The sequence below is a fragment of the Tursiops truncatus genome, chromosome 10 (genome assembly GCF_011762595.2).
Source record: "Tursiops truncatus isolate mTurTru1 chromosome 10, mTurTru1.mat.Y, whole genome shotgun sequence".
NCBI classification, from domain to species: domain Eukaryota; kingdom Metazoa; phylum Chordata; class Mammalia; order Artiodactyla; family Delphinidae; genus Tursiops; species Tursiops truncatus.
The window spans coordinates 74,125,214-74,151,148 of NC_047043.1; the positions used below are offsets into that span (position 1 = coordinate 74,125,214).

General features: G+C 40.1%; 1 protein-coding gene across 21 annotated transcripts in view; it reads right to left on the reverse strand.

Moving 5' to 3' along the window:
- FHIT (fragile histidine triad diadenosine triphosphatase) overlaps positions 1-25,935 on the reverse strand; it is a 1,451,419-nt gene that overhangs the window by 972,370 nt on the left and 453,114 nt on the right. The gene's annotated exons all lie outside the window — the stretch shown is intronic.

A 25,935-nucleotide genomic window follows, 5' to 3' on the forward strand; every position in this document is an offset into this window, starting at 1 on the left:
CCAGCTAATGTAATCCCAATTCAGCGCTTAAAGTTTGCTTAAAGTTTTCTCAGGGCGCTACTAGATGAAATAAAGTCTAAAGCACCTCTCGTGGGACCTCACAAGGCACAGATGGAAACAACAGAGGAAAAACAAGTTGAAGAGGGGAAGGTGGGGCTGGGCAGGGGGTGAGGAGATTCGGTGTTCACCTTCCCCTCAAAAGCCACATATGTGATTTGTTACGTGTTCTATAATCTTAACTCTTGGCTGAGCAGGGCTGTTTTATGATTTTCATAGGAAACTTATTTTTAAGCAAGTAAGGCCTCTGAACAGGATAAATAAAAGATTACAAGAAAAAGAAACACAGTGGTTTCTGGTTGTTTAAAAGGCAACTCAACAAGCCTTCACCTGCAAAAGGAAAAGGTCAGGATCAATAAAAGGGCCTTTCCTTTAGAAAGAGATCTGTTTTCAATTTAACACAAATAAACCCTTATGGTGGGCCTTCTGAAGACCAAGGAAACATCAAACTGTATAAAGGATCTGGCGTTGCCAGGAAAATAAAATTTCTCCATTTGAAATCCTCCAACAACGTCAAGACAAAACAGAACAAACCTAACCCCCACCCTACCCGCTTCCTCAGCCCTCTGCCTGACAGCCAGAGGCTGATTACCCTGAAAAACAGAAACAAGTCCTCAAATATAAACATGTTACTACTCATAGGTACAATTTTATACTAAAAGTGGCTTTTTAGATACATCATCTTAAGTGTGATGTTACAGGGGAATCCCACGTATTAGGAGAGTCTGGCTTGGAAAATACTGCAGGATACTGATGGTCAAACCACCGTACCTTGTTCTTCTAATAGGCCCAGCTGCCTTTGTGAAGTATTGGCTCAGCTACTGTGAAGGGGCACTTTTACTATCTTTTTGAGAGACAGGCAATGAATGACACTTTTTCTCTGCCTCATTTTCCTTCACAAATCTGAATGCTTCCTGCAGTGGTACTGTTGTTCTGAACATCAATACCTTCTACACACACATACACACATCACATACACCACACACATATGCACACACACCATACACACATACACATACCATGCACACATACACAAGCATCATATACCATACACCAACACCACACACATTCCCCCCCCACACACAATTCTAATTAATGAATTCATAAACCTGACAGTCGCCCATTGCTACAACCTCAGTTCTGTCCAATTCCTAGCTCTTACTACTACACCTTCTCCCCTTGTCCCTTTCTCTCAAGAAAGCATATTAGAATGCAAGGGAGTCAGAATCTTAACCGTAAACATGCTCTCAACTGTAAGAAAAAAGTAAGTCATTTTCATCCTTAAGCAATGTAAATATTATTAGAAAAACCATCACTACCCACCAGTGAAATTCAGCATCAAAGTTAGTCTCCTGCCTGGAATGATCTCCCCCCACCCTCCCCCACACACTCTTCTTCAACTGTATAAATCCTACCAGTATCTCAAGGTCCATCTACTTGATAAATGAAAATCCTTCAAACTCCCCTCGCTAGACTCTACCAGAGCTTACAAACTCAAGCTTCCAAGAGCCAGGGGGGTTAATTTGTTTGCTGCAAGCCAATTTTCAGACATATGCATTCACTGCTGAGCAGTGGAGACACGGCAACCAGAGAGCACATACCCCGCCTGAGGGGGCAGAAGCCAGTCAGCCCCACCCACTGCTGCCATATGGGAATGTGGGCCCATGGCCACCACATCTTCCAATGTGTTAAGAGAAGTCAAAAATCTGCATTTTATGTGAAATATCCCAATTGTAAATGTTGGCTCAATTAAGAAAGTTAAGAGGACAACAACTCTGTGATATGCACTGGACCCGTGAAACCACTAATTTGCAACCTCTGGTCTCTATCAAACATATGAAGCTTAACAATGAATGCCACATGTGTAAAGAGGTGTGGTGTACATGTGTCTTAGATCACCAGTTAGAAAGACATAGACAAATTTATGTAACATGTAACCTGAAAATAAAGCAGGGCTTTATCTAGTTGTCTTCAACTTTACCTTAAGTTTCAAATAATGTAAGAAGGGCCTGAGATATTTATATTTAAAATAGAAGGACATTGGTCAAAAAAGTTCAGGAACACTGAGCCTGATGGTAAGGCACTGGAGGGCAGGGACTATACCCTTACCTCTTTCATTCAGCATGTATCAAGAGTGCTAACTATATAGGTTTTAATGGAACTGATCTGAATATTTTAAGGAACCAGATTCCAGGCAACCATTTCATGCATTAGAAATTTAATTTTGCAAGACTGCCTATATAGTACCAATATATTCCCCGTCAGCAAAGGATCCTGTTCTTCAGCCAGATCTTACCTGCACCTAAATATTTTTACTTTATAATCTTAATAGTTCTAAATTCATCTAACAGAGTAAAGAAAAATGCCTGGCACAAAAAATGCATTCACAGCATATTAGTTAAACTTAAGTAAAAAGAAATAAACAAAAAATGAAACTTCCATGCGTCTTGTCTCTCTGCAGAGTAGAGTGCCCTGTGGCTTGGGCTTCTTTTATCAAAAGCATACCCATACCTTTTTGTCACATAAACTTATTTGGTTTTCCTTGTGTAATGAGGTGAGTATTGTACAAGGTTTCAATGCCTTTTTTTCCAAATCAAATTGTCCCTTAGAGGCTCAAAGTATTAACAAAGTGCTTCGCTGCATGAAAGTGCTGTCTGCATTTGTCTGGCCAATATGATGCTAGCTGGAAAGCCTGATGGGTCTGTAACTGTCACAGGCACAACTGAGCTCCAGGCTGCTTCCACCAGAAAGCGAATTCAACTTCATAAAGAAAGGTGTGGACAGGAAAGCCTTCTAGCAAGATTCCCAGTAACCAGAATATGGACATGAGATCCAAAGACTAATAAAACATGGACTGGGGAGAGGGTATTGATGAAGCAGCAGCCTAAAGAGAGAAGAGGGAGGATTTGTGCCTGTTTTTATAGAAGGGAAAGTAGTGATGGGCCCAGAGAAAAGAGAAAGATTTCCGCTATCACCTGTAGTCCTAGAACAACTCTAGGAATTAGACCACATTACCCCTGCATCTACAGATAATGGAAACAGGCTCAGAAAGGCCAGGTAACTTGTTCACAGTCTTTCCCATCCAGTTACTGGCCTAACTGGAGTTCGGCCAGGTCTTTTTGGCTCTAAAGCTCAAGCCTAGGGACTTCCCTTGTGGCGCAGTGGTTAAAACTCCATGCTCCCATTGCAGGGGGCTGGGGTTCGAGCCCTGGTCAGCGAACTAGATCCCACATGCACGCCACAGCTAAGAGTTCACATGCCACAGCTAAGGTGCCGGCAAGCTGCAACTGCCACAACTAAGACCCGGTGCAACCAAATAAATAAATATAAAATAAAATAAAGCTCAACCTAGTCACTATATAACACCAGCTTCCAACCTAGTCACTATATAACACCAGCTTCCAACCTAGTCACTATATAACACCAGCTTCCAACAAGTCACCAAGACAGTCAACAGCACTCAATTTGTTATGCTGTGAAACTACAGATTGGGGATAGGGTATTGTTCCTTTTTTTAACTTAATTTTGTTAAAGACATAATAGACCAACCATAAAAAACAATCTGCCAAGCTATAGAAAATCAGCCCTGCTGCTAGTAAATGTGTTTATTCAAACATATATCAAGCGCTTAATATATTTAAGATTCCCCAGATACTAGAGAGATAGAAATTCAAATACACTCAAGATAAGCTCAAAGGTAACCTTTCTTAAAAAAGTGCACAAATGGAAAGCTATTTTCATTGAATGGAATGTTTGTTCACTCAATTGCCAAATATTTATTGAGAAACTACCTGGGTCAGAAATTGTCCCAGGTTCTGAGGATGACAGAGTGACAGAGAAGACAGAGAGGGCCCACGCCTGGAAGAAACTTGCTTTGCTTTAGAATCAGACTAAACAAAGCAAAGGAGACAGAGAGGAAGGAGCCATTTATGGTTTGCAATAAACGCCGTGAAGCAAATACTAGGGTGCTCTGACAGAGAATAAATGGAGGACATCCTTTAGACAGGGAGGACAGGGAGGACCTCCCTGAGGTGATGATGTTCAAATGATAAGTTCTGAAGCAGGAGAGGAAGTCAACCATGTAATGGGTTGAGGAAAGAAAGCGTGTTCCAAGCAGAGGGTTAGGAGTATACAAAGAGCCAGTGAGGACAATGAGCTTAGTTTATTCTGGGAATCAAAAGCAGACCACCGCGAGTAGGTGCAGCAAGCCAGGGCGGACTGGGTACTGTGAGCAGAGGGGGAGACGTGGGTGGGAGCCAGTCAGACCATCATGGGTCTCATACATCACGGGAGTGAGCCTGGATTTTATTCTAAGCTCAATGGAAAGCTGTTGAATGATTTGGTCTTAAACTAGGGACCACTGTGAACAGATGGATGGTTTTATTTTAGCTGATATGTGAAGTGTGCGTGAGAAGGGGACTGGTGTGGAAGTGGGAGACGAGGCTGTAGCTGGAAAGATAGCACTTGGATGTTCTGCGGGATGCCTGCCATTCGCCCTCCAGATCTTCCCTTCACCCCTTCCTATCCTGTTGTCTACCTCAGAGGCTGGCTTATATGGATTGCAGCCAAGGGTTCCCTTGCCTTATGACTTCCAGTTGTGTTCAGCCAGTGGGAAGCCCCAGCCAGAGATTAGAGGAAGGGAGGAGAGAGAAGCTGGGAGATTTACTTCCTCAGCTCCCCACCAGCCCAGCCCCCGGGGTTTATCATGGGCTGGTTGTCTCCCTCAACCGAGGCTGCTGGTCCTATCAGGTGGTCTCTCCTACAGCTCTCCCTCAGAGATCCAGTGGCCTTCCCTCCCCATGTACCTTCCGTCTCTTTTTGCCTTCAGTCTTTGGGTAGAACCAGAAAAGGTTGCTACTAGCCTCAAGGCACTGCACTTAGGCCTTGTGATTTGAAACTGATACCTTTATTAAACTCTAGTCAAATTACCCAATTTGCGTATGCCATCTGTTTCCTGCTGGGTTCCTTACTGATACAGGAAAAGACAAGTTTTGATTTAGAAAAATTCAGTTACTGTGATCCTTGACTAACATCCTGTTCTGCTGATGCTTTGTGTCTGTGATGTTAAGGGTCACAAACCCAAGAACGTCAGCAAGAAATCATACACCTCTTTACTTCCTTAGGAAAACCAATAACATAAATGGACCAAAGAGATAAAATGCCAAAATCATGGATGTGAGAGTTCAGAGAACAAAACAAAATTTATGGTCAACAATACTTGACTTCAGGCCAGTTACCAAGGGCTCTTGCTTAAATATTAAATTTATATTTCTCATTCAATTTTTCATTTATTTACTTAATGTTTATTGAGTGCATAGTACTCGGGAGACACTATTTTAGAGAATAGGGTTAAAGCAAAGACCAAATCAAAATACTTGCTCTCTCTGAGCTTACACTCTAGAAGAGAGTCAGGAAATAAATCAACCATCTCTTACATGCTCATTAAAAAAAAGTTAAGGAGGAGAGAGTGGGAGATTTATATATGAGAGAGAATATTTCCTTTCTTAAAAGGTGATATTTGAGCAGAGAACTAAAGGAAGAGATGAAACAAGCAGTGATGATACCCAGGGGAAGCATGACCCAGGAGAGGAAGTACCAGAGGCTGAGGCAGGAATTGAACAACAGTGAAAGGCCAGTGTGGCTGGAGCAGAAGAGGTGAGGACAGCTGGCAGCCTCTCCAGTCTGGGAGGCAGGCAGGACAAGCCCACTAGCTTCACCTAGTATTTTTGGCTTCTATTTTAGTAAAAGAAGCCATTAGGATTTTGAGCAGAGTAGTAACAGGAAATGACTTAGTTTTAAAAGGATCATTCTAGCTGCTGTGTTGCAAATAAGGTGGCAAGGATAGAAAGAAGGAACACACTACGACTAAAGTCTAGGACAGAGATGCTGTTGACCTGAACCAGGGTGGAAGCATTTATGTTTTGATAAGCCTTTCAGATATCCAAGTGGGGATGTGTAGGCACTGGATATACAAACAATCAAAGTCTGGAGTTGAGAGAAGGGGTCTGAGTTTGGCTGGAGATAGGGATTTGTACAGTACACGCCATAAGCCTGAACGAGACCATCTAGGGAGTGAAGAGACGGAGAAGAGACCGGTTCTAAGGATGGAATGTGAGGCATTATAGGTGGACAGGTCAAAGGAGGAGGAGGAGCCTGTAAAAGAAGCTGAAAAGGAGTGGCCAGTAAGGTAGAAGGAGAAACCAGGAGAGGTGGTATCCCCAAAGCCAGCTGAAAAAAAGTATTTCGAAAAAAAAGAAGTGATCAAATGGTCATGTGCTGTTGATGGATCAAGTGAGAACAGAACTGGGAGTGGAGCAATGGATTTGGCAAAGAAGGGGGCTTGCAGTGACTCAGACAATGTTTTGAGAAGTAGTGGAGTTGAAAGTCTGATGAAGAGAACATGTGTAGACAATTCTTCTGATATTCTTTGATGTCAATGGGGAGCAGAGAAATGTGCTTAACCCCAGAAGGGATTAAGCAGGTTTTTTTTTTTTCTTATTAAATTTGAAGATATTACACCACTTTTTAACACTGCAGGGAATTATCTAATAGAGAGAAGAACCGGGATGATACAAGAGAGTGCAGGTAATTGCAAGAACAAGAGGGGATGGGGTCCAGGACACGACAAAGGCCATGGGTGGGAAAAGAACAATTCATCCTCCGTAACAGAACATGTGGTCAGTTGCAGATAGGCTGGTGGCAGCTGGGGAGGTTTCTTCCTGTCTGAGCTTTTCTCAGTAAAACAGCAAGCAAGGTCGTCCACATAACATGAGAAGCAAGGAGGAGCCACTGGAGGTCTCAGGAGAGAAGAGTGTGAAATAGTCATCCAGGGCATGTGGGTGGAGTAGGGACAAGCAGTAGGATGGTGCTGGCCAGTGTGCTGGTCTCTAAACTGCCTTTGATATGAATCCATAAATTCTGTTAATATTAATGAAAAACATTACTATTAATCTAAGGTAGAGGAAAAAAAGTAAGATACTCTTGTGAAGAAAATACAGAAGATACAGTCATCTGAAGCTACAAGAAGAGAATTCCAAATGTTGCATTTGGTGGTGTTCTCCTAGAGTTACCGTGGGAGGTTCTCATTCAACCTGGGTAAAGAGAATGGGTAGTCCAGTCACTGTGACCGAAAGTGAGATGAACTAAAGGGATTCCCACTTTCCCCAACAGATGAGCAATTCAACATTCAAATATATGGAAATGATCTTTATTTTAGGTTCTTTCTCGTTTAGCCTTTCAGGTTATGAGAATTTGAAAAATAAATCTGAAACTCTACTTTTAAAAACTTGCTTGTAGGGCTTCCCTGGTGGCACAGTGGTTGAGAGTCTGCCTGCCGATGCAGGGGACACGGGTTCGTGCCCCTGTCCGGGAAGATCCCACATGCCGCGGAGCGGCTGGGCCCGTGAGCCATTGCCGCTGGGCCTGCGCGTCCGGAGCCTGTGCTCCGCAACGGGAGAGGCCACAACAGTGAGAGGCCTGCATACCGCAAAACAAACAAACAAACAAAAAAAAACCCAACAACAAAACAAAACTTGCTTGTAAATTATTATCCCTGGTATGTAAAAGCCCAGATCTCAGATAGAACAAAAAACAAACAAAAAAAAGACTAATGACCCCTGACATTAGAATTTAAAATGTCCTGCATGCAAATCCAGTTTTCCTCCACTCTTTTGTAATGTAATAACCAGCGAGAATTAGAATTGCAAAAATGCCAAAAGAGCTACATGAAAATTATACAACAAAGTAGTTTCACAGTGATATTGAGAAAGGAATATGAAATGAATACAAGATAATATTGAGAGACAGAATCTGGAGTTATGTATATGTAAGTGAGTGTGTGTATGTGCACACCTGTGTATGAAAAAGCAAGATAAAAAAATATTTATTTCTTTGCTTTGTTCTCTCTGACCAAAGTTTAAAATAAAAACACTACTTGGGTCATAATGTGACACATGGTTCCTATTTTAGTTCTAAATGATTTTTCATTAAATGATTTTTCATTAAATGGTTTTTGAAATATTTACTTAAAAATAAATATAAAGGAGACCTTTGGAATTCCTGATTTAAAACACTAACAAAATCAAGGCAATTATCAACATAAAATTTCCAACACTCTCTGATACTATTTTCTTCCAATTATTATTTCCTATCTTCCTAGTTGTCACAGAAGACCAATATACAGATGTTTTTTCTCTGGGCTTCAGTAAAACACTTGAACTGTGACAATGAAAGTGAGGTAAACCGTTTCGTGCCCCATAGCAGAAATATATTACATAATGCAAACAAGTTTTGAAAAACCATTTGGATCATATGATACATCAGCTGCACAGACATTTACATGTCTCCCCCCTGCCTTAATTCCTCATCTTTTTTTTTTCCTTTTTGTGTCCCTCCCACCCACATTATGAAAGAAAGAGTAGTTCATCTGCTTGGGCCATGAGGAGATAAAAAAAGCCAACGTCTAACAAATTTCTCCTTATTTTTCTTCTGCCTTCCGTTAATCTAAGGTAATTTTGTTTAGATCCTGGACTCAAATATCCAAAGACAACTCCGTGATTAATTCAAAGGGCAGTGCAACCAAGGGTAGACACTTCCAGGTATGTACAGTGAGCAATTTGGTGTAGCACAAAGAGTAATGATGTGGCATCAAAACACCCTGCGTCGGTGACACCACCACACCCCCATAGAGTATCTAGTCTCCCTTTTTCTGCTATTAATAGAACACTGATTTTTTTTTCTTTTAGAGTGACATACATAAAAATACTCATCTCCCAGAATTCCTTGCATCTAGGAATCATCAAAAATATATTAATTGACCAATAAGCTCAATAAGAGGTGGCAAGGTGGGGCCTCCAGGAAAGTCTGCTGGAAAGGGAAGACTCAGATGACATAAACAGTTTGTTAGCTTTTGCCTTTTGCCTATTGCCCCTCCCTTTCCGCCTGCCTCTGATGGCCAAAGATGGAGCAGCCAGTTTGTAACCATGAGGCCAAACGTCCCATGGCAAGACACAGCCAGGCAGAAAGACAGTAAGAGCGGATGACTCTGAATTTGTTGAAGTATCCTGCAAAAAGTAAACCCCTCTTTAATCAAGCCACTTGTGATAGTTAAATTTATCTGTTCATTTGGCTTGGTCATGGTTCCCAGATATTTGGTCAAACATGTCTGGATGTTGCTGTGAAGGTATTTTTTAGAAGAGATTAACCTTTAAATCAGTAGACTTTGAATAAAGCACATTTCTCTCTGTAATGTGGATGGGCCTCCAACCAGTTGAATATGTTAAGAAAAAACTGATCTCCCCAGAGGAAGAGGAAATTCTGCCAGCAGATGGCCTTCATACATGAGCTCCAACATCAAATCTTCCATGGGTCTCCAGCTTGCCAGCCTCCCCTGCAGATTTTGGACTTGCCAGCCTCTACAACCATGTGAGACAATTCCTTAAAATAAATCAATCTCTCCTCTCTTCTCTCTATCTTTCTACACACACACACACACACACACACACACACACACACACACACATACACACACACAAAATATATACAAGATATATAAATGAAAGAGAGAGAGAGAGAGATCTCCCTTATTGGTTCTCTTTCTCTGGAGAATCCAGACCACTACACTGGTATAACTGGGTGTCTGTTCATTGCAGCTAAATGCAATCCTCTCTGGCACATTTGAGATCTACCACTTCATGAGCTGTGTAACTGTGTACATTCCTTTGTGACCCTCAGCCTCCGGATCTGCAGAATGAGAATATGAGTGATACTGACTCCACAAACTGGGTAAAAGAGCTGCATGAGACAGCATCTGTAAAACTTCCGTGTAAGTTGTAAAGCCCAATGGAAATGTTAGGAAGCATCATCATGACAGGCTCACTGTGCCAATTCATGACCATAATTATTCTTCATTCATGGCTGCATTACTTTACAATAATAATTACCTTTAAATCTGACCATTAAAAAGTCATTATATTATATGTCAATTATATCTTAACAAAGCTGGGAAGAAAAGCCATTATAGATCACTTGGAATTTCAGAAAAGCACAAGGAAGAAAACATTCAACCATACCCCCCCCCACACACACACATAGCTACTGTTACCTACTAATAACTATCATTTATTGAGTTCTTATTATGTACCAGGAAGTGTGTGAAGCACTTTAATGCATTATCCCTACCCTATGGAGGTAGGTACTATTTTGGTGTCCATTTTGTAAATGACAAAACTAAGGATTAGATTGATTAAAAAAAAAAAATTTGGCCCAGGATATACAGCTAGTAAGTGGCAAAACTTGGATTCAAACTCAGGTCTGAATGATGTCAAAGCCCATGCACTTAACCACCATGTTACACAGCAGATGATGGGCTATGTTCTTTGATAATGTATTTGCTAATACAGAATTGGAATGTGATCAGGTAACCCTTACATAAGTAAAAACAGTATCAGCACATTGCCCAGCACATAAAGAAATAAAGATTCTTGTATTACAGGGCTGCTAGCTCTCTTACCCAGGATTGCGTTTTAATTTGAAATGAAGTGGAAGACCATTCCATATTAGCTACTCCTTCTAACACTGCCTTTTACTTCAGATAAACATATCCTTCTGTCAGGTACCCTGAAGTTTATCTGTAGAAGTCTGGGTTTATCCCTTTCAAACTTCCCAAACATCCACGATCTCAGTTTATTTGCCCTATAGCGCTCTGAATCAAGAAGGGCAAGTATTATTAACTCCACTTTCTAGGTTAAAGAACTGATTCCTGGAGGGGCTAAGTAAGTTGCCCAAGGTCACATAGCAAATTAGTGGTACAAGCAGGATTGGAAAGTCTATCTCCTGACATCCAGCCCAGTGCACTTTCCATTCTGCCGTGCTCCCTCCACCTGTCACTCCCACCATCCCCGAGGGACTTAGAGTCGATGGGGCATGCTATCAATTCCTCAGGGCAAAACTGTCCTCTCTGGGTAAGAAAATGTGTGTGTGCGCACACACTAGATACACTGTAATTGCATCTGCCAAAATGGTTCTGCAACAGTCCAGTCAAAGATGTATAAAACTCCCAGGCTGCCTTTCAGAAACAGATCCAGAGGGCCAATTTCATCATGAAACAGGATTTCCTCAGTTGTGAGTAGATGGGTGGTTGGACCAGTGGACAGACTGCATTAACAATGGCACAGTGGACTGCAGTGTAAAAGCTCTTCTAACTTTCATTGCTATTAAGTTGTGACAACGCAAACCCAGACTGGGAAAGAGGCATGCCCAAGAAAGAACATGAAGAAAAGTTCCACCTTAACCCTTCTGTGAGTTTCTATTTCTAAATTGCAGGGTATTAAACACAGTTCTTTGGAAATAACAAATGAATATTTTGACTCATTCTATATGATATTTATAAAAAGTAAACAGCAAGGGAATATTGATTACAAAGAAAATCCTAGCATGAGACCAAGGTCATACTCAGTCATACTTGAAACCAAAGAAAGTACAAATGGAAGTAAAGTACCACATTGTCAAGTCAGAGTCAAAGCCAGGATTCTCAGATGGAAACATCTGCCTTTCATAAGCTAGGCAAGCAGTCAGATATTTGCCTCAACCGCACTGGCCTCAGCAAAGCAGAAGTTAACTTCGCTTCTCTTAGTGGGTCAGATGAGTGGACATCATAAGGCAAAAAGACGAACTGCAAGATTTAAACCTCAAAGATAAAAGACTGGCACTGGGGATGGAAGTTCCTAGGAAATTGAAATAAGAAGGTTCTAAACATGCTGTCAAAACCAGTGCCAGCAACCTCCCATTAAGTGAGGAGCGGCTCTAAAAGCTGTACCGCCTAGAATGGTGTTACCTTGAAAATCATCAGAAAACCTCAAGTATCTTTTTTTTCTGCTACATTAGCAAAAGGAAATTTAGAAAGTTTAGATGCCAGGAGTGTGGTCACCTTCTCAAAAAGGAATTTGCTGCAGACTCACGGATATTCCAAATGTGGACCAAGTTTCTTTTCAAACAAGAATTAATATCTGTGCTTAAAACAGTAAGATTTCATCTAATGATTTGAAGCCCACTAGTTTTGCCTAGGGAATGAGGATAGTGGAAAAGTTGAGGGAAAAGCCAGAAAAAAAGAAAAATAGAGAGAGAATCAAATATGCTTTCACTAAAAGTTCTGGGACCCATGTGATCCAGTCATAGTACCATGTTACAGAGAGAGAAACACAATCCAGGATCCAGAAAGTTCTTCACGTTTTCACATAGACACATGACAAAATGTAAAAGGGAGGAGCCCATTTTTTATAAAGCATTTAAAGCACATAAAACACTTTAAAATTATTCTCTTGAATTGCTGCCTTTCCCAAGTTTCTTCACGTGTTTGGCAGGGGCTCACAAGAGAGCTCTTTCCTGGCCCTTACCCAACCAAATACTCTCACCTAAGCTGGGCAGCCTGTCCTGCTCCCTCTCTTCACCTCTCAACTCTTTATTATGTAGTTCAACACAACCTCTCAATTTCTTTAGTTTTCTTCCACTTTCTGTAGTTTTGAGAGGACCTGGAAGTTTACCAAGGGAGCACAAATTCTTCCTGTGTAGAAGTTAGGGAAGCAGTGAAGATCATGGATATCCATACACTAATAACTTTACCCCGTAACACATTATTACATTTTGTCCCTTAGAATTCCACTGTCTCAAACAAACTCAAAAGCTATTACTTTACAGAGAAGCCGTTTCAAATGGCAGACCAGGAATTCAAGACTCCAAGAGATGCAAGAGATTCAAGTCTAACTCCAGAGATATGGTCTTCCTACAACATAAAGACAGCAACAGGAACTAGGGTTGAAAAGAGATCTTTTTCCCTACATCATTTTGATCAAGTCAATAAATGTCACTCTATGCCAGGCACTGAGCTAGGTAGTAGGAATACAGAGATAAGTAATTCACAATCCTTGTCCTCAAAGAGGTCACAGTCTAATGCAGTATTTCTCGAACTGTATTCCTTAGAACGTGTGACCCTTGTAAAAGGGTTCCACGGCCCAAATACTTCAGGAAATGTGCAATACTCAATGTCCTTCTGGATATTTTTCATACCCATCTTAATCCTAAATTTAAAAAACTTTGTGTCTTTACTCCAACATTTCCCAAACTTAATTCATCACTGAGCCACCTGCTTTGGCAAAACACACATCTTGAGATGAGCTTGCAAATGTTAGCAAAGGTTTTACCTTAAGCTTAAACAGATAAATAATTGTCATTTTTTAACATAAAATAATGATTATGGAAGCATTTTCATATAAAGTAAATTGTATTTTAACCAAAAATGCAAGTGAATCTAAATGTTGTCTAAACTGAGAGTGTCTCTGTCTGCTCACTTCAATGAGAAAGTGAGAAATGAAAAAAAAAAAACAGGCTGTGTGCTGGAATCTATTTTGCTGGTGCAGGTAGTGGGAGAGGTGTCTTGCTTTCATGAATATTAGGGAAAATTGTGGTAAAATCAAATCCTTGGTATCTATCGGGGTTACAGTCAGGAAAACTTTCTGACATCCAGTGAATGGATGGTGACAGTTCCCTCAACAGTCAGTTCCATAGCATCGTTCTATAGCCAGCTGCAGTGTCAATGGACATTTTCTCCCCAGGCCAGTTCTGCAGTATAGTTTTGGGCATTGTTCCCAGAAGCTTACCTTCAAGCCTGATTCTCTGGGATTCCCAATGATTCTTTGAAATGTCTCATACACTTTAATAAAATAATTTTCTATTTAAACTAGCCAGAGCAGATTCTAGTGTTTGCAACTAATACCCCTTCTCCTACTTCCAGCAGCCAGGCAAATAATTGTTATAGCCATTCACAACCTAACATTTCCCTTTCAGGAAACTATAATCTAGCAATATTTTTCTGTGGACCCTCCACTGCTCTCCTTTACCTCCAAGCCCTAAGTAGTGAATGAGACTGACTCCTAGTTCTGGAATCCCACCAGCATTCCTTTTCCAATTCAGTCTTCTTTCCTGGCCTAAGGCTAGCCTATTTATTGTATGAAATATACTTTGGCAACATCTTTGGCAAAGTCAAAGCCTAGCTCTTCATTTATCTTTTGAGTTGTAAGTACATCCCTGGACACACCAGTGCTTTGAACCCAATATTTACCTCTCTATCCCATTCTTCAAAAATCATTTCATCTGCTTTTTAGGGTTATACATTGCATAGCTCTTCCAAAGTGTTAAGAAATCTGTCAGAGTAATTTCAAAATAGGAGCTGAGTGGTCTGGGTGTTAGAGTACACGAGAATGCCAGGAATTGTCCCATTTCCCAGTTTGGTGAGTGACTGAGTAACTCAGGCAAAGTGTAGGGGCCTCCGTGGCACCTCCCACTAAGAGGAGGGTCTCAGAGCCTTCTCAGGCTTCCAGTTTAGGAGCACAGGGTCAAACTAGGCCACTGAACAAGGTTGTTTAAAAAGTGCTAAAGGAAAGTATTTAAATAGTCATGAGAGGGAAAAAGCACATTTCTTGATGCAGTAATTTAAAAAAGTTTAGATCCAGAGTGTGAATTCCCATAGAATCCTACTTAGCCCCCTTATCTATGTCAAAGCAAACTTAGTTTCACACAGCCGGTGCTTCTCATTTATCTTAATGCTAAGGATTTATTACTTATGCAAAACTGTTCATTTTTACCAGCCTGGAACTTTAAAAAAAAATCACATTCTCTTCTTCAAGAATTTTCATTAAGCCAGGTGTCATCAAGCCTAAAATCTGCAGATATAATTTTGGCACTTTTCTGTAGGAAGATCAGAGGAGTGCCCAATCTAGGCACCAGCGGATTAGTGCAGGCACTGATGACAGATTCTTAACAGTGTTGGAAAGAGAAAAAAAAACAGAGGTGGAACAGAATGATTTACAAAGATTTCTGTTCTAACCTAAAGCTGAACCAATAAGTTTATCTAGACTGTCCCATTACTATCTGTGGCCCAGAAGCTGCATTCTTCAGGCAAAAAAAGTTACAGTTGAAACTCAGAATGATTTTGTCCCCAGGATATGTACACAGGACATGGGTTAGTAATTTAGTACCCAGAAGCATGAAGATTATCACTGAGATAAAAATTAAACATACAGATGACAGACTATGTGTCTTGTTCACATCTCTTGTTTGTTTGGTTTTTTTGGGGGGGGCACCATATATTCATAAACTCACTAACTAGAGTAGGTAAATCACTAATCAGAACAAAATTATCAGGTTACCTATGGAGTGTCATAGGAAAGTAATGAGAGAATTTCAAGGGAAAATCATCAAACTTTAATCAAATATTTCAGGGAAAAAGATAGACATTAACAGTTCTGATCTGCTCAGCAACAGATCAAAGAAATGCCAAGAGTCAAAACCCAACAATTAACCCAAGATCAAAACCCAGAATATCTATTTATTAGTGCACTCTCTAGGTCTGTGTCCAATTAAGCCTAAACATCTCCTTAGATTTAATCCCCCGATCATATGGGTGTCTAATACCTGTCAATGCAATTTCCTTGATCACTAATGAAACACTCTTTGCTTATTCCATTAGTCTTTATAAAAACACTATATTAAATCGTTCTCCCTAGCATTTCCCCCAGCTACCATTTGTGTGCCATAGCATTTATGTTTTTCCTGAGTCTTAGCCTCTAGATGTCAGTGGCCATTTGGTACTTCTTTTTTCTCATAAATTAAACCATTCTAGCATCTTGCAAATGACCAGGCAACTGCTTTAAGACCTCTGCTGTAACTTTAGCTTCCTACCGAGCTCTCTAATTAAGCTGCAATATCACGGCTCCTCTAGTTTACAAGATAATCATCTAATTCCCTTTTGTTAAACTATTTGGCCTTTGGCCTTATGGTTTATTCACTTGGGAACTAGATTACAGCTTCCCAGATGGGTTACAGTGGAATTACTGTGACTTGTTACAAGTTTAATTAATGCTAAACAATGCCAGCCCAACTTCTGGCTTAATACCATCTCCTTTCATATAGTTGCACCCTCATTTTGCCTTCAATAACCTTCTTGATTAGTGTTTTTCCAAGTGTTTCTACACTCAGTCCTCCCATTGAAGTAAAATATTCCTACAAGAATGTGGCTGCTCAATTTTAAGACTTTAAAATTTTCAGTCTGGGTTTGCAGTTACATGTTTGGTGGACGACCTTAAGGAAGGTATGAAAGTGGTAAAATTATCTTCATGATGACATTATAATTGATAGAACAAAGTAGATTTTATAAAACTCTTTCACATACTTCATTTGATCCTTAGGAGGACATAGTGAGCTAGACAGAGTAGAGATTACTATGCCCATTTTACTGATCACTGGTTTCCAAACTGTGTCAATGTATACCAAACCCATGACACTGTTTCAACCAGAACAGCTCCTTTTATATCATTTTTTTTAAAACAATCTAAATAAGACCATCATTTCAACAAACAGTACACTGGCTTTTAAATAAGGAAAGTTTTAAAGCCTCTGTTACAGAAGAAGGAACCGAAGCTCAGCACAGGAGTTTACCAAAACCAAATAGAGAATAATTGAAAATAAAGGGACAACACCCAGGTTCGCTGCCTCCAAGGACGGACATTTGTTTCCAATACACTTATAGTTCCCAGGAGGAAGAATGCCAAAAGGATAGAGGAAGCATTTGTGAGCCCATTCTCATCAGTTTAATATATTTTTTTAAATAGTCTTGCTGTTGATTGCCAAGCTTAGGCTTTAGACAAGCTAGAGAGCTCTCAGTGATTCATTAAGTTATTCCTTTACCAGCAAGCTTGCCCTTTTCCAACCACGATGCTACACTGGGCACCTAAAGGCACACAGAAGAACTGGAAGACTGTTTCTACACCAGTCACAAAGCACACCAGTGTGACATCCATGAAGGAATTAAGACCCAGAGAAAATCATTGAAAATGTAAAACAAATAGCATATCAGATCCTAAGGAAAGAAAGATTAGTAAGGAGGTTAACACTAAAAGAGCAGAAAGAGTAAGAAAGGGGCAGGGGTGTACGAAACACAGGAAACAGGGCCCATCACCTGCAGTTCATTACTTTCAACTTAAAAAGGAGACAAATTTATAGCCACTTGACCTCTCTAGGGCCCAGTCTCCTCATGTCAAAGTTCATATGATATTACTAGCTCTCTTGACTTTGTAAAGTCTACTGTAAAAATACCACAAGATAAAATAATTTGATGGCCTTTTAAAAAGTACAAGTTCTTCTATAAATAAAGTAACAGGAGAGGGTACTGTTTGGCTGAATGATGAAAGAGGGAAGGTAGTAAAGGTAGTAAACCACTTGTATAACTTATCCAAAAATTGTTTTATTATATTTTAAAGGCATCATCACTTTTAAAAACAGAATACTCAAGATAACATTGCAAAAAAAAAAAAAAAATTAGTCCCAAAGTTGAAGAACTTGGTCAGAGGAAAATGTTAGGACCCCATGCAGAGGGGTTCCACCACTAGTTCTCAGCCCCCAAACCCAGTGAAAGTTAAGTTCAATCATTCAAAATGTATTGCAGGACTGATGCAGAACCTGTTGTGTGTCACAGTCTATTCTAAGTTCTAAGAAGAGGTTGGTGAGCTAGACAGACTTTGTCTCTGTCCTCATGGAACAAACTTCTGCTGGTGGTGAGTAGAGGAAGGGATAGGGAGACACTAATAGCAAAGAAATAAATGTGTGAACAAGATAATTTTAGTATGTATCAGTATTAAGTCCATAAAACAGATGATGTCACAGAGAGTGACTTACAAGGGGTGGGGGAGAAAGATGGACCTTTAGCTCAGGTGATGAGGGGAGGTAGCATGTGAGACTGGAATGATGAAAGGGAACCAGGAGAGGAAAATCCCAGACCAGAGCTGTCCAAGGGAAACTCAAGGACTAAGGCTGTGAGGCAGGGACCAGACGCAGAACTGACTTGCTAGAGAGAGAAGAGTATTAAGGAAACACCACCACAGTGAGAAAATTAACCCTATCTTGATAGAGAGAAACTGGTTACAAGCTTAATGCTAACCTGAGCAATCTCTCATTAGTACCAAGTTCAGGTGCTATAATTGAGTCAGGTTAGAAGGGGAAATTTGGAGTCAAACTGAAAGGGGAGAACATGGGAGAACTAGCCACACTTTTTCCTTGTGGGCCCTTCAACAGGTCACTAAAGGGTCAAGAAGCACCAACCTGGCTTCTTCAATCGAACATTGACAAGTCAGTGAAGACTTGATATGGTCTATAATCCAAAAGGGTCAGAGGAGTAAGGCTACAGATGTGTCCTGTCAGTGGGGGACCTTGGTGACAGATTAGATGACTCCAGGATTGGGACCACCCTACAAGGGGCCAAGACTGGCTATCTCCATCCTCTGAAAGTTACTGCATACTTCCTGATCTACCCAGGTGCCTTCTGCCAGGTGTTTATAACTGGGGCCTCCCCTCATCCCTTCAGACTTGGGTTGGGGGTGAGGGTGGGGATAAAAGCCCCTGCTAGTACCAGGTCACTGCAATCTCCCTTGTGCTTCTCCTAGTAAGATGGGGATCTGAACAAAGGCCAGAGATGTAGTTGCAGTGGACTCCAAAATAGAGATCATTGAAACTGGAAATTTGGATGAAGGTTTCTAGAACACCCATCATCAACAGACAAGAGTAGCAGATGAATGAATAAACTTCAGGAAGTGCTCAAGTAAGGGAGCACAAAGAAAGTTGAAAAATGGGACAGAGAAAAAATAATTGGAAAGGTAAGAAGCAGAAGCAAAGACAATACATTGTTCAGAAACCAAAAGGAGAATGTTAAGGAGTAGGTCAGAGAGCAAGACTGAGAACAGCCCTTGGATGTGGTGACTGAGATCTTTGGTAACAGGGAGATGGTAAGCATAGGAGTTGCTGCAGTGATGGAATCTGTAGTCTGGTGGAAGTCCATGAGCCCATTTCCTACACCACAGGCAGACAGCGCACCGTTAAACCCCCGCGGAGGGAAGTGCCTCCTCGATTCATTCTGCCAACATTCACTGTACTACTGATATAAGCCAGGGACTGGTCGAGAATTTGTTCACCGCTGCTGCTTTGTTCTCGGCTGCATCTGAAAGCTGTAACCTTCGTGTCCCCTGAGTTTCATCCCGGAGAAAATCACAGCAATTGAGCAATTCCCCAGGCACATGGGGACAGAATTTGAGAATGACAGAAAAACAGAATTCCCATCCTTCTTCAGGCCTCTGGGGTTGTGCTGTTGCATCCTGTAGCTGCAAAAGGGTGTATAATGGGCAGTAGGTGATTTCAATTCAATTTAAAGTGACAAGTATTTACTGAGAATTTATCATATGCTTGGTAAGGGGAAAGGTGCGGTAGGAGACAGCACTAAGTGAGAGCTTCCCTTTCCTCCAGGAGCAAACAGTTTCAGGTTAGAAACAAAACCAATGCACAGGAAACCAACAGTGGGGAAAAAACCCATAATGCACTTTTAATTAGTGACAAAATATAGGAATATCTATGTGGATAGAGACAGAAGAAAAATTCAATGTCTTGTTTATTTTTGTTGTTATTCATGTGTATGTGTTTTCTAACATTTCTACCTTCAGCATGTATGAGTACTAAAATCAGAAAAAAACAAAAGCAATATTAAAAAAAAAAAAAGCTCCTTTTTAGAAGGAGAGCTTGATAGTTCAAAATAAGACAGCCCTGGGCTGAATCCTAGGCATGTTCTTCCCAACAACTTGACCTTGGGCAAGTTCCTTAACTACCAGGTTCCTAAATTTTCTCATCTACAAAATCCTGTAGATGGGTGTCTTCTGGTAAGAAACCAAGATACGACACCATAACTCTTGAGTAACTTTTCAGAATTATAAAAATCTTGAAGTTTCATAAGTTCATTTTAGTCAGCATCTTAAACTAAAATCCCTCAAGTTACTAAGTTACTCACAAGGATTTCAGGAAGAAATGCAGTGTTATATGCTTTGGAATGGAGATGGTTCAAACTCTAGCTGTGCTACTTACCAATTACTGACCTCAAGTAAGTTATTTCACCTTCCAAAGTCTCACTTACTTCATCTGTAAAATGGGAATAGTAATAGAATTTACCTCATAGGGACATGATGAAGACATGCATATCAAATGCTGTCATGGTAACTGGCATAGAATACGTGCCTAACTGATGTTTATATACAATTGTAGTTATCATCTGAAAAAGTTGTTCCAGACAAATCTGAGAGAAGACAGGCATGAAGAGGTATACGTCTTTTTCATCTTTATATCACTAGTGCCTTGCACAGGGCACATCACAAAGCAGAGGTTTGATAAATACTTGTGAATAAAGAATGAATGAACGAATCAATGAGCTGACTTTCCCAATCCATCAAGGGCAATGTCTATATATTACTAAATTGATCTTTAAAAAAAGTACATTTTTAAGTGTTTAAATTCTATTCAATGAGTTTAAAAATTAATTTCAACAAGTTCTCCGAGTTTATTCAGTAAGGGTTAGGAGAAGCCAGAGGCATTTTTACAGCTTAAAAATACTACCTGGTTATTCAACTTCCAGTGAGACGTTTAATCCACTGGGAAAAAAATCAGAGGGTTTCTTTCATCTTTCAGAATCCTGTTAATCATCTTAAAAGGGAAAGTCAATTTTAAAAAGGAAAGCAAGGAAGAAATGAGGGAAGAGGGGAGGAAACAAGATAAAAGAGAAGAAAAAACAAAAGATGGGGAAGAGAAAGGGTCTTTCTCTCCCAGAGACATATTTTACTACCTGCCCCCCCCGTGTGATAAGCTATTTTGTCAGCATCTTCTAGCTATGAAGGGATAAAGAGAAGGGGCTTCCAAGTAATGACCCATGTAGGTGAAATCTTATCACAGGTGTAAAAGGAAATGCTTTCTTATATTGAAAAATACATATTTATATAAATGGCACCAACTCTAAGAAGGAAGAGCTAAGTATCAGGAAATGTGAATTAGCAGAAAATCCCTGGTACAGCTTATTATACATACTAATGTTTTCTGGCATATTTATCCATCCGTATGAGCACTGCTTAAATGTTACTTTCTCAGAGACGCACTCCTTCATGCCTCAGCCTGGGGTGGGTCCTTGTTACATGCTCTAATAGTATCTGGTACCCTTCCACTAGAGCAGTTCCCACTGTTGTAATTAGGTAGTTATTTGGGTAATTGTTTCATATCTGCATCCCCTGCGAGGATGCGAGCCAGTTCTATGAAGTCAGTGTTCCTGTCTGCTGTTCACCCGGAAATCATCCAAACTTGCACATGTCTTGCATGAAATAGATAAACAAATATATACATGTATAGTTGGTCCTCATTATTTCTGGATTCTGTACTTGTGAGTTTGCCTAGTCACTCAGATGTATTTGTAACCCCAAAATCAATGCTCATGGCACATGTACAGCCACTTATGGACATGTGCAGAGTGGTAAAAAATTTTTCACTGGACATATCCGTTCCCAATAGAGGCCAAGCAAGATGGTACCCTGCCTTCTCATTCCAGCTCTCATACTGTATACAAGTGTCTTTTTTGTGGTCTATTTAGTGCCATGTTTTTTCACATTTTTGTACTTTTTCTTGGTGATCTCACTGTTTAAAATGGCCCCCAAGGGGCTTTTCTGGTGGCGCAGTGGTTGAGAGTCCGCCTGCCGATGCAGGGGACACGGGTTCGTGCCCCGGTCCGGGAGGATCCCACATGCCGCGGAGCGGCTGGGCCCGTGGGCCATGGCCGCTGGGCCTGCGTGTCCGGAGCCTGTGCTCCGCAACGGGAGAGGCCACAACAGTGAGAGGCCCGTGTACCGCAAAAAAAAAAAAAAAAAGTTTAAAATGGCCCCCAAGTATAGTGCTGAAATGCTATCTAATGTTCCCAAGTGCTGTGATGTGCCTTCTGGAGAAAATACAATGTTTGGTAAGTTTCATTCAGGCACAAGTTATAATGCTGTTGGCCATGCAGAGTTCAGCGTTATTAAATCAACAATGTATATAATAAGGTGTCTTTAAACAGAAACAAACAGAAAACAAGGTATATACTGATCAGTTAACAAAAATGTTGCAGCTGGAGGCTCACAGGAACCTAACCCCAATTTCCACTAAAAGCACCAGTTTAGTTCACTAATTCAATGTTTGTGGCAACTTTATAAAACATAACTACTGAAAAAATTGACAATCAACTGCATATATACTGAACATATATATGTATATTTAATAAGTTTGCTTGTGTGTGCATAAGTATGTATGTTTGGTTATTCTTAACCATTTTGGAGTCATACAACCTATTCTAAAGTTTATAAAGACATGGATACTGGGGAATAAGGGGAAATGTGGAAGGAAGTATGTACATATATATGGCCCTATGCTGCACAGCTCCAGAGTACGGGTGAGTGGTGCTGGCATTCACATTGAAGTCTAAGGGATCACGCTCACAGCAAAGGGTTGTTCAATGTGGTGACACTTAATAAACACACACACACACATACACACATTTGCATATGATTCTGGGCATGCCTGACCTCCTATCATGTACCTCAATTAAAACCCTGACAGATAGTTAGAATAGATAAATACATACATACACACACACACACACATATATATATAGTATATATAGCATATTTTAACTCTACTTCCAATGTTTTACATCGATTAAGATTTAAGTTATTTGCACTTTACCCACTAATAACAAACACTAGACAATTCCAAATTATATGCCTCTCCAGAGAAAGAGAACTTGTTTTGAAGCACTGTCTTCAGACAATTCTCTAAGGTGAACTAAACACAGGTAGAAAACTAGAGTTGAATGAATATATATGGCACGAGGAATATTGATGTTAACCTGTTCTGTTTGCTTTCCTAAGATTCTCTGGATTATCATGTCTGTATGGCAGGCAGTAATATAAATTTAAGCTTTTCTTTGAGACCCAGCCTCCTTGGAGGCAGTAACTACTAAGTACCTAACTCTACGTTCTTTGAATAATGGACAATATTTCTTAGTAAAGCTTCTAATTAGATTTGTTGGATGAGGATGAAAATAGAAAAAAAAAAATCCCCATAAATGGTTCTGTGGAACTTCTGAGAGTAACTAGAACAATTACACCATTAATAATTCAATGTTGGCTGAAAACTATACAATTGTGAGTGATTTATACAGACCAGACTTAGCATATGTTGTACAACAGGTGGATGTGGGGTCACCAAGAAACCACCTCACAGTTTTCCCAGAAGTGTAGAGTCAGAAAGGTCACTTGTGGTAAAAGATATTTTGGATGAGTCTTTTAAATCAGTGTATGAATTAAAGACAATTTACATATAAATAGGCTTTGAAATTAAATGAATTTTTAAAAGATTTAAGTAACTGCAGAAAAGGTCAGTTAAGCATTAACTATACATAATGTGATTTTTGAAAACTGCTTGCCTTGTTGGTTTATTAATATTTTGTATTCATTGTCAGTGTCATTCTAAAAATTGTGTGCACAATTAGCAATGCGTCAAAGTCAAAGACAGGCCCCCAAAGAAAGGAAAATGTATTTCACAAATCAGTATTTGGAAGGACAGGTCTAAAAACTGGACATGAAAATAGTCAAAATTAACCTTTGCCCACATATTAATACACATTAGATGCAAATATATCACAACATATTCTAACAATGCATAGCATTGTTCCAGTAAAATTTACCTTGACATTTAGCTTCATTGATAAATTACAGCTCTTGGGACTTTGGTGGTGCAGTGGTTAAGAATCCACCGGCCAATGCAGGGGACATGGATTCAACCCCTGGTCCGGAATGACCCCACATGCCCTGGAGCAACTAAGGCTGTGCACCACAACTACTGAGCCTGCGTTCTAGAGCCCAGTGCTCCACAACAAGAGAAGCCACTGCAATGAGAAGCCCGCGCAGCACAATGAAGAGCAGCCCCCGCTCGCCGCAAGTAGAGAAAGCCTACGCACAGCAACAAAGACCCAACACAGCCAAAAATAAAAATTAATTAATTAATTAACGTAAAAAAAAATTACAGCTCTTCTAAAGCACAAAAGCAGTGGATGGTCTTCTGAGTTATCAGAGGAGGATCATGATCGTAATCTGTAGTCCTGATTTGCCTCTTTGGAATATAAACCTGGAGTTTTTTCCAGCTGTGATAAAGGGATAGAGCATAACTTCTAAAGACAGAAAGAAAGGAAAAGGAAGGAAGAAAGACACCACATAGAACTCTACAATATGTAAGGGAGGAAGACATTTTCCTCTACCCTTCTAGGTTCTTCTGGCTAGTTTAAGAATTAAGTTGATATGAAACAGATTAACAGGAGAAAAATCAAACAAAAGTTTAATAACATGTATACATAGGAGGGACCCAGGAAAACTAAGTAACTTGCTAAAAATGGCCAAAACCCTCACCTTAAATAGCAGCTTCAGCTAAAGACAAATGAGGATGTTGAGGGTACTGGTTTGGGATTTCAAAGAGGAGGAAGGTAATTCACATGGAGATGGAAAAGCAAATGTTTGGTAAACAAATATTTCCTGGGACATGCAGAGAAAATGGAATGCAGAGTGACTCTGATCTCTAGACCCCGCTGAGTTTCTTCCACCACACCTAGCCCATATTCTTTGCAGATACCTCTGAAGATAGCTTTATTTTGGCAAAAGGCCCTCTATCTAAATTCTTTTAGGCAGTTAGGGGGAAAGTCAAAATTTCTTCCTGGGTGTTTTGGGCCTTGATTGTTTTCAGCTCAATAGAATCCGCATGCCAAAGAGATGTTTTGGTGTGGTGAATTTTGTTCCACTATAAATACAAACAGTAAATCCTAAAGTAAAATAGAGACTTTAATAAATAATAATGTGTTCATATTGGTTCACCAAATTGTAGCAAATGTACCACACCAATGCAAGATGTTAATGACAGGGGAAACCGTGAGCAGTGGGGGTGGGGTATATGGAAACTCTGTACTTTCTGTTCAATTTTCCTGTGAACCTGCTCTAGAACATAAACTCTGTTTTTTAAAATTATGGACCAAATGTAATTAAACACTCAAAGACACTTTCTTTAGATAAATGGTTTACAAGCGATACTCAGAGGAGCCCTATCAGTCCAAGGAGATGGTTCACTGACCACTTGGTTTGAGGATGTTTGGGGAAATAGAGCAGGAAAGAAGAGGGAGCAATGAAAAGGAGGCCACTCAAGCTGGAACCTCAACTTCCACGCATTTCAAACAAAGCAACTCCCCTTTCATCCGTTGTACATACTGTACATATTGTACACATATTGTACACATTCTCCACACTGGAGTCCATTAAAGAAAGGATTCCTCAGTTAAAGAGAAAAATAAGTGAAAGACTAAAACCACTGATATAAGTCCAAAAATACCTACCTAATCATCCCATACACTAATACTCTGAGCTACTGAATAAATAAGTAAACATTTAACTCAAATTTCCCACTAAACCATCAACCTACGATTAAGCTAAGCAGAAGCTAAATACATACCTTGTAAGAAATCCAACCGATCAGTACTCACTGAGCATCCACCATGCACCCAATAGTCCGCTAAGTTATGCAACAATGCTTTGCAGATACAAGCGAAATACAAGGCATAGTTCCAGCCCTCAAGAAGCTTAGAATCTGACCGGAGAGATAAAACTAGTACTTATAACAAAATATGAAAACAAGAGAAGATGCCTGAGGCACCCAGTACCCAACTTCATGAGCTAAAAATAGATTTCAAGTCAAGAATCAAAAACTGCCAACCCTGAATAATGTGAGGGCTAGTATGAACGAGACAATCCCCAGGTAAGTCTCACTTCCCTAAATCTTTGTCTCCCTTTAAAAAGGCAAAGTAAATTCTAACAAAGTCAGATCATCAGCAGTAGACAGCATCCTTATTAAATATATAAAAAGAACAGAAACAGAATGTAAGCAATACTTCACTATTTTGTTGTC